This window comes from Alligator sinensis, unplaced genomic scaffold, assembly GCF_000455745.1.
Source record: "Alligator sinensis unplaced genomic scaffold, ASM45574v1 scaffold309_1, whole genome shotgun sequence".
NCBI lineage: Eukaryota > Metazoa > Chordata > Crocodylia > Alligatoridae > Alligator > Alligator sinensis.
The window spans coordinates 2424635-2441052 of NW_005842080.1; the positions used below are offsets into that span (position 1 = coordinate 2424635).

The 16418-nt window shown below is 44.0% G+C and overlaps 1 protein-coding gene across 13 annotated transcripts in view; it reads left to right on the plus strand.

Moving 5' to 3' along the window:
- The window catches only part of LOC102368693 (supervillin), a 169780-nt gene that overhangs the window by 28889 nt on the left and 124473 nt on the right, over positions 1–16418 (plus strand). The window lies entirely within an intron of this gene.

The window sequence follows — 16418 nt, forward strand, 5'->3', positions numbered from 1 at the left end:
ATTTACACTATAAGCCCGACAGTTTAAAATCAAGCCATAAAACGAGAGGAGCATTAGATCCTGGCAGTATTTCCACTCCTGGAATATGTGCAATATTTCTGTATTTGCATACAAATTAGCTTTTATTTATTAGATTTTGGAGCAAAGTGGTAAAAGAGGCTGGTTGTATAGGAAGCTGCCAAAAAATAATCCATGTGTGTCAAGTGGATTTCTCATGGGTAATAGAGTGGATTTAAATTGAAAACTGGGGTTGGAAAAAAGTGTTTTGCTGTAAGTGGTAGTCCAACTCTGAGAGCTCCTAAAATATAACTCATGTTTTATTGCAGTTAGAGCTTATTGCCCTGAGGAGCCCACAATTAAAGATCCCAGTTCCAGAGGTTTAGCAAGTCAGGTGGGTGTCCAGGGCAGCCATGATGAATGGAGGCAGTGGTGACATCTGGCTGCTGCCTTGCTATTGGTACTATTGTGTGGCTGCAGAAGAAGCTACTTTTTTATTCCTGGCCTCCCATTCCCTTGCCCCCATCCAAAGCTAGTGCTCAGGATGGAGTGGCTGCCCTGGTTGCCCCTTCCTAGTTACACTACTGTCTCCTGGGCCTAATGCTTGTGGTAAACGGGGGCATGCTTTAGAAGAGTACATGTTGTAAACCTGCACTCTTCTGATTTCCTGTGATCCTGGATGTCTGCCTTGGAGGAGCTGCCTGGAGTGGAGGCTTGATCTGATTCCACATAGCCTGGACTGGTGGGTCTGAGAACTCTCAGCTACCTTTGAAATGCTAATATGGGAGCTCCTCTGAGAAACTGCTTGTACTTTCCCACCGCTTTCCCCAACTCAACTTCCTAGAGATGGCAGTTGTCAACATTCAAACTTGCTACCTGATCCCAGATAAATTTAGCAGATTGCTCCCCCTCTCTCCCTGTTCTGTTCTTTCACCCAGGTTGATCTTGCAGTCAGGGAAATTCCAAAATCTGTTGTTTCTCATGAACTTAAGCTGTAGTTCAGGGCTGTTCAACTGACAACTTGCAAGCAGTTAACATGTGGCCAACCCCTAAGCTCCTCATTTAGCTGCTGCCATTCTCTGCCTGCAGTGGTCTTGGGGCTCCCCCTCCCTCCTGGCTCTTCCCTCCTGCCCCTGCCCAAAGGGAAGAGAGGGGTGGCACAGCACAGTCTGTAGTGCTGGAGGAGCTAGTAGCTCAGAGTGCCCTTCAGCATGGGGGCATACATGGTGTGCACCATCTGTGGGTCCTGTGGCCTATCCTCGTGCAGCCTGTGGGTCATGTTGCCCCCAGCCAGTTAAAGTTGAACAGTCCTGCTGTAGCATATTGGTCATAAGGCTAAGGTTTCCATTCTACTGTGCCTAACATGGTTTATGGCTTGCTGTGTGTCCCTGAAGGCATTTTGCTTTAATAAGACTTGGATCGCTCTTTCAACCTAAAAATAACCCCTATTTCGAAGGTCAAGATAATGGTTAACACTTTTTTTATAACTGAGTAAAGTTCAAGTTGCTCATGTCTATCTCATCCTTTGGAATAGTAGCTTGGTTTAAAGTGTGTGTTCGAATGCTGGGAACTCCTCACTAGATCTAGGGACTGTATTGTGTATACCTAGATCGGCTAACTCTTTCTATTGTTCTCTAGTAGCAGATTGGGGTGTTTGTCTTGTGTTGTGTCGGGTTTGACTACGTAGTTTGCTAAGAGGTTAGACAGTGGATTTGTATGGGATGGTTTGGGTAGGGATCATCCTGGCTTAGGCAGGCAGTCGGATTAGATGACCTATGGAGGTCTCTTCCAGCCACACTTCTCTATGATTTTTTTCAACTTCACAGTGTATCTAGATATTGTGTATAACACGAGATCAGTGAAGCAGTTAGTTCTGAAGCATGCCTAGCTCTGGAAAAATGCACCTGTCCACTAGCCAGGAGAATGTTCTTGTAATGGAGGAGTTTGATAGCACAGAGTCAAAATCACCCCTAATCACTCTTGATAGCACTACTGCTTTAGATGGTGTTGCTACAGGGCAGAAAATGGGAAGCGGTGGGATGGACGGATGCTGCCTCCAGACACAGAATATGTAAGTGAGAGAGGGCCGAACCTCTGCCTAGTGCCTACCCTGTGCTGCTGTTGCTCAAATTGCAAGCTGCAGCAGAGTAAAAATGCTGAATCTTATTCAGCAGCAGGTGAGGGCTGGTGGAGAGCTCCAAACACAACGAACTTCTTATGAAAGACAGAAGAGCCTCCAGGTAAGTAAGAAGCTGGATAAACTGCTGGCATCTGAGCACCTCTGGTTCAGTAGCTGAACACAGTAGTAAGCAATTTCTGGTAACCTGAGGCCTCCATGCCTGGCACCACCCAGCTTTAATCTAGCCTGTGGAATACAAGACATGCAAAATCCTCAAACCCTGATTTTGCTAGGTTTAATCTGTATGCTGATTTAAAACAGAAGAGAAACTTTTGAGAGTAGATTTTGCTTTAATGCTATGCTGATGATTCTCTCGTCAAGCTGTAAAGTCCCATAAATACCATTTCCTGCTGCTTAGTAACACAAATAATTTCTTGCTAGAACAAGTGCTGCGTATATTACTTTTATCTGCTTTTTAAGACGAGTATACCAAGCAGCATAAATCTTTGTTTAGAAGGCATCTGTATTATTCATGAGTTGCTTATAGTAATAATGGCAGTACTTTAAATTGAATACAGGCATTATCTTCTAAATGCAGTATAGGGTCATGTTAATGATTAATGAGACACTGCATTTGTAATTAATACACCATAACATTTATTTTTCCTTACTAAATCAGAAGTAGAATTTAGATATATGTTGCTTTTTTTCCCTTTAAGGTGGCTTTAAAATGCCTAAGCAGACTGCTTGCAAGAAGCAATACATGCTCTTAAGAGAAGACAGTAGGAATAGCTGGGGAGTAAGAGAAGCAACAGTTCTATGAAATCGAGTTCACTGGGCAGCAAATATTGTAGTCACATAACCTGTTAGGGTGACATAGCTGAAGCTTTGTGTTATAAATTTGACTGGCTTATTTACAATGATGTGTGTGTAAAGTTGCAGCAGTTGTATGAGGAGAAAATTAGAGAAGGAAGGGCCTCTAGAAAATGTTAATGATTAATGAGACACTGCAATTGTACCCATACGAAAAATCCTCAAACACTGCAACCCATACTAGAAAGAGACTCTATTCTTAAAAAGATCTTCCCAGAGCCACCCATCCTAGCCTTTAAACAAGCACCGAACCTCGCCAACCTCATCACCAGAAGCAAACTTCCTCAAGCCCAGAACACGCCAAAAGGATCCAGACCGTGCCAGGACAAGAAATGCAAAACCTGCCCCCACATCTCCACCACCCCCACTATTACTACACCCCACAACAGAGCCATCAGCATCCCAGGATCTTACAGCTGCACCTCCAGAAATGTGATATACCTCATCCAATGCACCAAATGCCCTGATGGAAAATATGTAGGAGAGACCAGACAACAACTGCGCACCAGAATGAACGCACACTGGAAATCTATCAAAGACAGAAACACCCAATTACCGGTGGGGGCACATTTCTCACAGGAGGGCCACTCTCTCTCCAATCTCTCAGTCCTGATCCTCAAGGGAAACTTACACAACACTTCCCAGAGACGAGCCTATGAGCTCCATTTCATCAACCTCCTGGATACTAGAGATCAGGGACTAAACATAGACATTGGATTGTTGATACATTATAATCTGCCTGGCAACTGACTCCCCAGCCCAGCCCAGCCCCTGGCTTCTTTACTTTTCATTCCATCCAGGAAGAGCACACACCAACTGCTGCAGCTTCCTTAGCCTGACGAAGGGTTTTTGAACCCGAAAGCTTGCTTAATAACTATTCTCCGACCATTTGGGTTGGTCTAATAAAAAATATCAAATTCACCCAAGGACCCTTGTCTGCCTCTAGAAAATGTAGTTTTATTTGCCTACCAATGGAATATTGTTCTCCACAGTACTTTCATGTATTCCATTCTGTTTATTTTTCCATGTCAAGTGACTCTACTGGCTTATAGCTGTAAAATGTTTCCTGTCTAATATTCTAGTTTTGCTAGAAAAGGAGCGAGCATTTCCAGCTAAGTTTGTGGTATTGCTTTGGGTTTGTTTAACTCTTTGGTCTGGCACTAACTCCAGATGCACTCCATGGTTGAGGAGTATTCTGATGATTAGATAACTGAGACTGTAGCAGGGGAAGAGAGAAGAACATCTTAGACAACCAACAAGCCTCAAACCCTAAATAAACGGTTGCTTTTGCTATAAAAGCTGGGGCAGTTGTATTCAGTGTGACCACGCTCAGACACTTTCTTATAGCAGCCTTTTTCCCTGACTGATTAGCCAGGTAGTAGTGGATACAGGTGTTATAATTTTCTTGATATTTTTTTTTTTTTTTTAGCAGACTCCCAAAGCTGTGTGAGTGTCTCTGTGAATATTCTTTTTTTTTTCCCCCTTTCAAAAGTGTGTTTTCATAATCTCTTATTTGTATTAATATATGAAGAAGCAGACTTAGGTGAATGTTCAAACAGAAGATTGCAAGTACTTAGTTTTGCTGTATTGTAAACCAGTGCACTGAACTGTCTCTTCCGTCTTGCCTCTGTATTTGGACAACTTTAGTCTAGACAGCGTCAAGTGCAGTCATGTGCTCCCCTTTTGTGTCTAGATTGCTCTGTAAACTTTTGCTTTGTGAAGTCCTGACTTTTTTTGTACTTTTTGCTGAAGGAAACAACTCAGGTTCATGGTACTGTTCAGAGTTGCTCTAGTTGATTTATTATGATGTACAACTTTAAATAGGGAGAGAACTTCCTGTAAAGAAGTCTATCTCCCCACCACCCCTCTAGTATCCGGGTGCTTTTATAACTTTTATACAATCCTCCAGCAAAGCAGGGAAATACTGTTTATCCACGCATTTTATGTGGAAAGCCAGGGCACAGAATCTAAACAGCCTGCTCAAGGTTTCATGGTCTTTGATAACAGAAAGGGGAACCTTGGTCTCCCATATTCTAAGCTAAAGTTCTGACAGCTGAACTATCCTTCCTCTTGGTTATTAAAAAATCTTAGAAAAGAAGTTGTAATGGCTGACTTGCAGGGATTATTTGCTTATTCCATTATGTTTCTGTTGCTTCTGAAGATACTGTTTAAATGAGGGTTATCAGTTAATCGCAGTTAATGCAAAAACAAATTAATGTGTTAATTGTTTTAATCTTGCATATTGTTTTGACCAGCCGCGTGGACCAGCTTTGGACCTGTGCACGCAGCCCCAGCCTGCCCCGCACCTGCTGCAGATTCACCCATCCACTCTGAGCAGTGGCAGCAGCCAGGAAGAAGCTGTCACTTGGCACGGTGGGAAAAGCGGCCCCTCCGCCTCACTGCTGCTGGGTCCTTCTTGCTGCAGCTGCCTGGAGCCCATGCTTGGGCTGCCCTGCGGCTCCTCTCTGCTGCCATCACCGCTACCTCCAGGGCTGCCCAGTGGGACAGTGGTGGCCTGGGCACAGGCTAGGTGGTTGCAGCAAGAAGGGACTGGCAGTGGTGAGGGGGATGGGCTGCTTTTCCTCAATGCTGAACAGCAGCTTCTGCCTGGTTGCTGCTGCTGCTCAGCGTGGCTGGGTGAGCAGGCCAGGGTCAGGGGTGTTCGCATGGGTTCCAGCTGGTCCACTCTGGCTGGGGCGAGTCCGACACGGAGCAGGCCGGTGTCGGGGCTGGGACTGTACACTGCTGGTAGTGGCAGGGAGGAGCCGCAGGGCGCATGGGCTGTTGTGTGGGGGTGATGACTATTGTTTAACTGTGCAATTTAATTGTGACTTTTTTTTATCTTGCAATTAATCGCTATTAATTTTTTTTTAATTGTTTGTCAGCCCTAGTTTAAACTAATCCATTCCCTATACTTTTAAGCTAGCATTCAGTGTTCCAATTTGGTAATCTAAATGCTTCTATAAGGAAGACCAGTAACTACATTTTTGCACAGAGAAGCTGTGTGCCTTTGGCCAGGTATATATCATTGCTTTTGGAGGCTTTCCTTAGAAACTTGCTTACTTATTGGACTACAGTAGGTACAGTCATCTAATCGGTGAGAGCCCTTTTACGTTTAAATGCCATTGCCTTCTAATTGAGGTAGCTAATAATGCAGACTGTCTGCAGCAAATCATTACCTGGAATTGGATTACTGATTTAAGCAAATTGCGTTAACACACAATATTTACTGAGAGCTCCATGCTCTGCACAAGCATCATGCTTTCAATGGTGAAGTGTGGAATCATGCTTGGAAGGATTCCATTCATTCAAAGTGCAAGTGAAATGATATAGGGTGATGAAAAGGAGGGCTGGAAGGGACATCATAAGGTCATCATATCAGACCCAGGACAGACCCCTGGGGGATCCCCACTTGATATCTCCTCCCAACTACACATTAAGTCGCTGAGGATTATTCATCAAATGTGATGGTCGAACCAGGTATATACCCTCCTTTGTCTAGTCTGTATTTACTTAGCCTGTTAAGGAGAATGTCATAGGAGATCAGTGTTAAAAACCTTGCTAAAGTCAAGGTATGCCTTGTCCACTGCTCTCCCCATGTCCACAGAGCTTATCACTTCACCGTTGAAGCAAATCAGGTCGGTCAGGCTTGACTTGCTTTTGGTGAATCCATGTTCACTGTTCCTGATCACCTTGTTCTCCTCTAGGTGCTTCACAGTGGAAGACCTGTTCCATGTCTTTCCAGGTATAGTGAGTGGTCTAGTCACCTGGGTCTTCCTTTTTTCCCTTTCTTAAAGATGGGAAATATTTTTGCTTTTGTCCAGTCATACAGGACTTTACCCAAACTTCATGAATTCTCAAAAAGAATGGCTCTGAAATTACCTCAGCCAATTCCTTCAGTATCCTTGGGCTTTTATACATGTGCTCTGGGAGTGGGGGGGCTTTAGTTATCACTTTAATTACTGCTCTAATTAAAGCACTTGAAGTGGAGCTGCTCTAATTAAAGTGCTCAGAGCATCACATGTATCAGTGTCCCCATGATGAAAAACGGCGGGGGTGCTTTAACTAAAGCTCTTCAAATAAGCTTTAGTTAAAGCGCCCCTGCTGCCATTCTTCAGTGCGGGGATGCTGATGCAGGTGATGCTGGAGTGGGATAATTGCTACGCTCCAGCAGACTTGGTTAATTGAGTCTGTCCAACCTGCTGTAATGATTGCACGTGTATAAATGCCCCTTGAGCGCACACATCCAGCCCTTCTTATGAGCCTTACCTATGATATGCTGTTTGAGCCACGTTCCTTTATGACTATAACTATATGGAGCATACAGAGTGCTGATAGATTCTGCATGCCTTAATTTTGTGATATTCCCCCCAGCTCCCAATTTTATTCATCCTATCTGGGAAGAAGAAATTGGAGAAATTCTATTTCAATATTCAAGAGATATTCAATATTCCTTTTTTTCTCTTGCTTTTTTACCCCTCCCTTTTTCTCCTTTATTCTTTTAGCCATTTGTGCTGATTACATGATAGATGTAGAGGCATAAGGGGGAAGTTTTTTCTCTCTTCCCTTGGAAGAATGTTGCATACTGTACTATGATTGGGCTATAATGGCATAGAAGCATGCAACTTGTTTTGAAGGCTTTTACTATGGAAATGACATGTAGTCATGACGTAGTTTTGTATTGTGGAAGAACACATTTTTGTCATGTGTAACAGTAAAGGAACCTTCATATAGGTGGTAAATATTTGAAATATATTTAAAAGCTCAGGTTTAAAGACTTCTATCATGTAAGCTTCTGGCATAACTACTGTCTTCTTTAAATCACGAGTAGTGGCTTTGACACTGTGCTTAGTAAGTTGCATAACTGCTGGATAGAACTCAGATATTAGCATTCTAGTTGGGCCCCTTAGGTTTATAGTCTTGACTTTGGGTGATACACTAGTTAGAGACTGCATAATTAAACTGATGGTTAGCACGCTTAAATTGGCACTGAAGTGCAACTGAATTATAAGATCAGAGTCTGACATAATAGAAATTTTAGGTTCTATTAACAACTTTTTGTGGTGTGACCACCTGCAGCTGGGGTGCCAGTAGTTCTCTGTTTGGTTATATCAGAGTATGAGGTGTTGGACACTTAATAAAAGGCTGTGAAGTACCTGAAAAGTGAGATTTGAATCCTAGTCTGAGGTCAGTGTATTAACTAAACCACTTTGAAATTGAGAGCATGCTGAAATTTAAAAGACACAAGCTAGGGTTTGTTTGTTTGTTTTTTTTAATTAATTTTCTGTCAAGAACCAACTTTTGGAAGGCTGAACTACTTTTTAAATTTTCTGTGAATACTGTGAAACCACAATGGTATCCCACCCTCCAAGTGATGCCTGAGGTTTTTCTAAATGGTTCTAGTCACTAAAATAGATAAAGCACTTGGTCCAACATAGCTTTGTTTTTCTGAGTTTTGGAGGAAGTTAGGGAGGAAATCTGAATACTTAAACATTTTGAAAAGGTCACTTTATTCAGAAACAGTTCCTGAATGACTTCCCTTCTTTAAAGGGCCAGTTAAGAAACAAATAGAAAATAGATAAATCCCCTAGGATTTACTATGTGTAGCTTTTTAAGGAGTACCTGCAAAATAGTATGAAGGAGGTACTACCATGGTTTTGGGCAGAGGTATCAATACTTAACCACCCTGTTATAAACTATTGCAGCTATAGAAAGGGATAGCTATTGGAGATGTAAAATGTGGTTAATCTTATGAGACAAAATGCAGGATTCTGATCTGATGACAGCTACAGATAGCACATGGAGGATAGCATCTTGGAGGATTTGCATCCTAAAGAATAAAAATTGGCCTTTTCATTTTTTTTTTTAATTGAAAAGGTTTCAAATTTCCCATATTTTAAAAAGAAATCCTTCTGAGAAGAAACAAGCCTTAAGAGGTCACCCTACCTGCCCTGGACTCCCCTGGGCACTGAACGATGCTTCTTGGAATCTATCTCCTAAAGCTAGAAAACAGTGGGGGGAGGAGGGTGACATCCTGGGAGTCATCCTCCATTCAAATCAAATTTCTTGTATTCTAAACCCTGGCTGTAACACGGTCATTCTACTCAACAGATGCTTTTAGAGCTTGGGGGAGTTGTTACACATAGACCCTTGACTTTATTTTATGGAATTGACTCAAGTCATTCAAGCCAGTTGTTTCTGGATTTCAGCATTTTATTTCTCTTTTATTTAAATATGAAGTCAAAAGAACTTTCTGCATGTAACAGAATTTGTAGGAGTTAAATACATGAAGGTAATGTTCCAAGTAGCCAAGTGCAGCTTTGATGTGGAGCGCTTTATGTAAACACAACAGTCGTTTAAATCATTAAAGCATTCTAAACTTCATAGTTTCTTTGATTCTTCCCTCCCCACCACTTGTTAAATGCAACTAATCTTAACTGATCCATTTGACTTTTCATTGCATAAAGGGGTCTTCAAAGTATTGTGAAAATAACTTGCTAAATATCTTTTCATAAAGCTTTACAGAAATGCTTAATGTCTTGAGTCCTATTTACTACACTAGAGGTCAGTATATGATGGGAACTCCTGCAGGGTAGTGTAGAGTTTCTTGTAGAATCCTGTTTCATCGAATGTGAAACCAGATTCTGAGAGAAGCTGCACTCTGCTACTATGGAAAAACTTCTAATTAATGTCTTATGACTTTCTTGGCTAAAGGGCTTGTTTGAGCTTCCTGCTTTTAATTCTCCATCCTTAGAAGATGTACTTGGCAAGTATCAGTATATGTTTGACACGTTACTCAGTACTAGTGCCTTAACGTGGTGTGCATGCGCAAACCCAGCTTCTCCAGCATGCACTTCAAACATTCATGTGGCATTGCAGCAACATGACTTTTTGGGTCAAATATATCTGTACATACTGCTATTTACAGGAATTGTCCTTACCCCATGTGCTGAATAAACTTATTCTTGGCACAGTGGAAGGAATTACATATGCACCTCTATTTTTAGTGAAGAGTTCACAACTCCCTGAGGATTTAACTCATAACTTTAAGATCAGTGTTTTAACTCCTGGGTATTGGGGGAAATAGTCATACATACCTTGATTATGAGAGAGTCAATGGCTGACCTTCCAGGCGTCATCTCAATTCTCTCTAGAAAACATGTTCTTTAAGCATCTGGGATGGAAGGAGTATAGCAGCAGCAAAGAGCTTGTGAAGGAGTTGTTAGGCAAAGAGACTAAAACAGATGATCTAACCACGCAAGTGTGATATGAAGCAATACAGAAGGGAAAGGCAGCTAAAGGAGACTTGTATGCTGACTGAGGAGGGATTATTCGAGAATTTACAGTTTGTATCCACCTCAATATCTTAAACTAACAGTTGGTAGGTTTTGCTTTCTTCTAAAAATAAAGCTCTTAAAATTCTTTTGCAAAAGGAAGTGACCATAACCTTTGGTCAGGCACTTGCTAGCTAGGTAGAAAGACTTGGACTTTCTCTGTAGATGACTGGAAGTTTGTTCCGTTCTTTTGGTATGTTCCATCTCCAAGTTTAGATGCCTGCACTGGTAGGCACAGTTGTATGTGTTTGTGTAGTTCCACTCTCCTCCTTGGATTCCCCTTGTTTTTAAGCAAACAAGCCCACTACCATTATACTTCTGAATATGTGCAGAAAAAAAGCAAGTGAGAGAGCCTTTGAAGGCTTTTTCGGGAGAGGACCTTTGAAGGCACAAACAGAAATTAGTCTGAAAATGTTCTTCCTATTTTGTTACTGCCTTGGCTATTGTCACATGCCTTTGAAGAGTGAAGGAGAAGGGCAGAGAGAACTTGTAGGAGAACTTCAGTTCAGTTATTTTAGCCATAAAAATATCCGCACATTAGATTCACTGCAAGGGGTATCTAGCTCCTCCTCCCCTGTCTTTAGCCTGCCGTTTATTACTTGACTTATAAGGAAGGAGGAAGTATTCAGATTTCAGTGTACTGGTCTACCACAAACTTCATAAGGATGCAATAGTATCGGGTCTATGTCTAGAAGCAGAAGGAGGATAGTCTTACTAGATCTCAGAATCAAAATGACTGTATTAAATTTAAATTGCTAAGTGCTGATTAATGTATTCATTTTTTTCTCTACCGTTATTTGGGGGGAAAACCCCCCCAATATTTTTAATGTACACTGGCTGATTCATTAAGGAATACTTTTTTGGTGTCAGATCTGATATTCAGGGAACTTGTCTCAACAAATTTTGATCTGTAGAGCATTGTTGAACTTATTCTGCTAGAAGTTGGCTTTTGCTCTTCAAATATGTTCTAATTTAACTAGTGCTCATTGGCTTTCTGCATTGGGCTGGATGTACACATTCAACTAATCTGGGAGAATTCTTGCAGGTTGATCTCCTGGTAGAAAAACATATGTAGAGCTGCATGTACAGACATTTGCAGGCTGAAGTCTGGAGAACTTGCAGTGCTGATACTGCATAGCTGCGGGTTGAGGGGAGTGATAGGATCTTGGTCTTGCACACATCTCAGCATCCTCTGTAGGCATCCTTAGTCTTCCTGGCAACAGATGGCAGCAGTGCATTGGGCAGCCCTGACTGGCTGATCCGAATTGCCCATTGTCGATTTGTTTTTGCCTGCAGCAATACGGGGATTGCGCAAAGGATGTGTTCTGCTCAATGCTGAAGCAGCAGAGTCCAGTAAAGACATGCTGTCTCCCTGGGGAACAAGGGGAGGGAGGGAGGAGTGGATGCTGGAAGATTAGATTCACTTTTGCATGTACAGACACTTACTGTCTATACATTGTCTACAGACATTTGCTATCCTAGGAGAAACTCCTGGGAATGACTTAACTCTGGCTGTTCCTAGTTTTTTGGGTGGTTTTTTTTTTTTGGGAGAAGCCATTTTTACTGTGGGAGGAAAAAACCTGAACATCTGTATGCTCATAGGCAACGTTTAGGGGGGACACTGCAGGCGGCGGCTGTGGGCAGTCCTCACTTACCGTTTGCTGCCCTAGTGCTCCCCCAGTCGTGGGAGGCAACAGTCGTTCATGTGTACAAGTGCAAAGTCCTATCAAGGAGAAAGCCCAGCATGTGCTTTTAGAGCTTTTCTAACATCAAGGTTTTAATTTTTGAAAATGGAGTTGCTGCTAGGTCTGGACTTCTAGCAGATTACAGATACATGTAAGACAGGGGTGGGCAATTTGAGTTGGAGGAGCTCCTTAAGGAGTTTTGCTGACCTGTTGTGAAGGGGTGGGGGGATTGATCCAGTCTGGGGGATTGTGGTGGGCAGGGACATGCAGGGAGCAGATCATGGCTCTGACCTGGGCCCCAGCCCCATGTTGTCACTGCCTTGTGGGCCTGGCTCCCATTGCCCATTCCACTCCTGAACACTGCTCCCTGCCTGCCCATGACCCCATCCCATCCACTGGGCTGAGTGCACCCTGCCTGCAAGTGCCATGCCCACCCGCTCCGTCTGCATTTCTGACCGTGGGTATGGGGTAGACTGTCAGCAGCAGCTGGGCAGAGTGAGCTGCTGCTGTGGGGGCTGCTGGGGGGCATTTTGGGCTGTGGTGTGTGTGGCTGCCCCTGCTCCCACCCCTGCCTCACTGCACACCGGGAGGGCGGTGGGACCAGCCGTACACACCACAGCCTGGAATGCCCCCTATGCCTGGAGCAGGAGGGACCCACTATGGGCTGGATAGAATCCCTTGGCAGGCCGGATCCATCCCATGGGCCATTGGTGTAAGGAGCGGCAGGGGAAGGTGGTGCAGACATCTGCAGCCAAAGTAAAATTCTTTTTTTTTTTTTTTACTTTAGGCAGGAAAGGTTCTTTGGGTAACTGTGATATCTTTTATTAGACCAACTAAAATAGTTGGGGAAAAAAGTTCTTTTCAAAGAATACACGGAATACAATCGTTGGGTAAGTGTCTAAAGAAACTGCTCTTTCAAGATGAGTGTTCTATGAACTAAAGAATGGATTTTGTAGTTGTGAAGAAAATTCACCCCCAAAGACCGCAACATTTGTCTTCCCGATGCAGATGAGTAAGGAACACTGCATGTGCCATACCAAAAAAAAAAAAGTTGGGACATTTAGGGAATGATGTTGTTAACAATGTACCCAGTTAGAGTAAGATTCCCATTATAAGCTCTGTCTCCTTAGCTTATCCTTCCGCGCTCTACAATAAGCTGATCTTCAGGATCTGTCTGCTGTATTTCAGCTCAGAATGAACCTTGGGTTGTTGGCTAATAATGAGGAAAGAAAACATGCCATACATGTATGGTAGGCTGCATGATTTTGGGGACAGGGCATAAAATTCCTTGGACCCCAATTGTGTGGCTGTTGGGACTGCCCGGTGCTGATCCTGATAATTAGCTGCTTGTCAGCATCCAAACAGGGACACGCATTCAATTTATGAAACCATGCAAACCAGCCACAAAGATGTTGCACATAAAATGGTGTCACTTGTGCCATAAATGTAATGTCTGTTAGCGCAAGGTGATGAAGAAACTCATTTGGTTGCAGGACTTCTGAGGTGAACAGGGAGGAAATGCTTGCTTGCCTAGAAACATCTTATGGTCAGGAGGCAAGGATGAAGATGGAAGCTGAAGGATTATGCAGTAGGAGACTGTTATGTGAGGACATACTGTTGTATCCAGCCTGTGGAGCCCTGCTATCTGGCCCGCAGTGCTGCCCCTGCATCTGATTATTATTTGGGATCAGGAAGGAATTTTATCCTATGGTCAGTTTGGTATGGACTGTGGAGGTGTTTGCCACAGACGTGGGGTTTTTTTGTCGTCTTCTATATTGGTGGGCATGGCCCTCTACCAGGGATCTTTTGAGCATATGATGACAACCTTTTATAGAAGCAGGACATTGGCTGCCATGGTTCCCTTTTTTACCTGTGGCAAGTTAGGGTTATGTCTCTATTCTAGGTTTGACAATAGCTTTGTGTAGATTATGGGTTGGATGTGGATGATCCTGCCTCTGCTTGGACTAAATGACTTCTGGAGGTCCTTTCCAGTTCTGCTTCTCTATGATTCTGTGGTTAGACCTACATGGGCGCACCTGTGGTGCAGGGCCAGTCCACAGGTCAGTTCTGGCCCATGAAACCCCCTCTCTCTTCCCCCAGCATACCTGATCCAGCAGCTGCTCCAGCTGGTCTGGGATTCATGCCGCATGTGGCATAGTGCCCGGATTACCAGAACAGGTGTTTCGAGCATCACAGGCCAGTGCAGCAGCCATGGTGAGAGCCCTGGCTGGATTGCACTGCTCTGGGATGCATGCTGCACATGGCCCTTACTCCAGCCAGTTTGGGACCCGTGCTCCATGTAGTTTTTGGCAGTACTGTGCGGATCCCAGACTGTGTGGAGCCGGCACTGTGTACAGCACGAGTCCTGGAGCTGCCAGCATGGGCACCACATGTTGTGCAGTTTGTCAGGGGTGGCCACTTCATGTAGTGCAGCTGCCACTCTGGCCGAACTGTCACACATGGCACCCATTCCAGCACTGAGGGATCCATGCAGCATGCAGCGCAGGTCCTAGATAGGCTGGAGCAGCCACTGGATCAGGTAGGCTGGGGGGGCGAGCAGAAAGGCCATGGGCCGCATCTGTCCGGCCCCACGTCATTCATGTAGCCGATGAAGCCAGCTAAGTTTGACACCCCTGGTGCAAGGGTTTGGACTTTCATCTTTATGTATTCAGTGTCCTCCTTGCTGTTCAGTTTAGGGGCTAGGTTGAAGGTGCCTGAGGCTTAGTAACTCTCTATGCCACTGCTGCTTTTTAAAGTTCTCCTTCTAATAAGGCAGTATTTTTTTAATCACTTGAAATTTTTCCATACAGTGCATTCTGGTTAATATGGCAATATGGTTTCATTCATTACTAATCCAGTTCCCCACCAGCACCGCCTGCCCTGCCCCAGTTGTTAACTCTTGATAGTTTTTTACTACTGGATAATTCACCATTGTTTGTACTCCTTGTGGGGTGGTGAATTAACCAGAGTTTTACCTGCAATTTTGTTGCCCGAGATATAAAAATAACTTTGTCTATGTGTGATTTGTTTTTTGCCCAATATATCTGAATGAAGAACTGTGCAACATGCAACTCAACCAGCCTGGTCCAGCATGGCCTAGTTTTTCAGAGGTTAAAATAATCTTAGAAATATGTAGGGTTTTTGGGTGGTGTTTGACTCTCCTCTTTAGAAGTAAGGCATGAAAGTGTGCTTGTTTTTTTCTTTTCTTTAAGTACTTTTGCTTAAATCTCTGCCCAGTAGTAAAGGAAACACTGTTACTGGTAGGTCTGATCTCTTGTCTAGTTAATATTCTTGTGTTGGGCTGCTTGTTCATTGCAGCTGCTGTATGTCAGAAGATGAGAAAGCAGAAAAGTGACCTAGCAACTGTTCTACATGGTATTCCAGTCCGTCAGGGTCTCCATGACTTGGTTTTATTAGGGTTTCAGAATGCAATAAGACTCGTGACCAAAAGAGGTGAGGTTAGGCAAGAGGTAATGATTAGTGCATCACTGGATGGATGCCTTTGATTTTCTCTGCGCTTGTGTTCAGAGTCTCACCTTGCTAAGAAAAGCGCATCTTCTTAGGGTACGAGCCAAATTCTATCCTTTGAATTTGGTCTCTATCACTTGGTTGTCTTTGATAAACCGCTGGACCAGGTAGAGCCTTTAAAACAAGTATGTTGTACTTAGTTACTCAAGGAATAGCAGGATATTTGTTTAGGGAGTAGGTAACCAAGGGTTAGGAGTGGTGTCCGAAGGTATGTAGATACTGTGGTGTTAAAATAGATGTCCAACCTAGCTTTAAAGTGGATGTCAAAGATATGGCCTGTGGGCCAGATCTGGCCTGCACTGCTGCCTGTGAATCTTAAGCTGGCATACTGCAGGCAGCACACATGGGCAGCATGTGGAGCCCATCTGGCATGAGCTGCACATGGCGCAAGGGCTGGAGTTAACATGCAGTATGCAAAGCCAACCTGGAGCACGCACTGACCATGGTGCCCATACTGGACTGGTCCTTCTTGCCAGATCCAAGGCCCGTCTGAATTCTGCCTTGTGCCAGAGCCAGTGCACGGGACCAGTCTGGAGAGAGTGCTGCATGCATTGTGCTCTGGACTGGCCCTGTGCACCATGAGCTGCACACAGGGTTGACGCTAGCATGTGCTGTGTATGGAGGTTGGGGCCAGGCCTGCATGCCAGAGCCAGTGCTCAGGGCTGGTTCAGAGTAGGTGCCACATGCAGCACATGCTCCAGATTGGCTCCATGTGTACTGTGTTTCAAACCAGGGTCAAGTGCTGTCTGGGGTTGAGGGTGGGGCACACTGTGTAGTACCTGCACTGGTCTGGAGTGTGTGCTGCTTGTGATGCAGCCTTAGTCTGGATCAGACATGGCCGTGCAACTGCAACGTTGTCTTGTGGGTTGGGAGAGGGAAAGA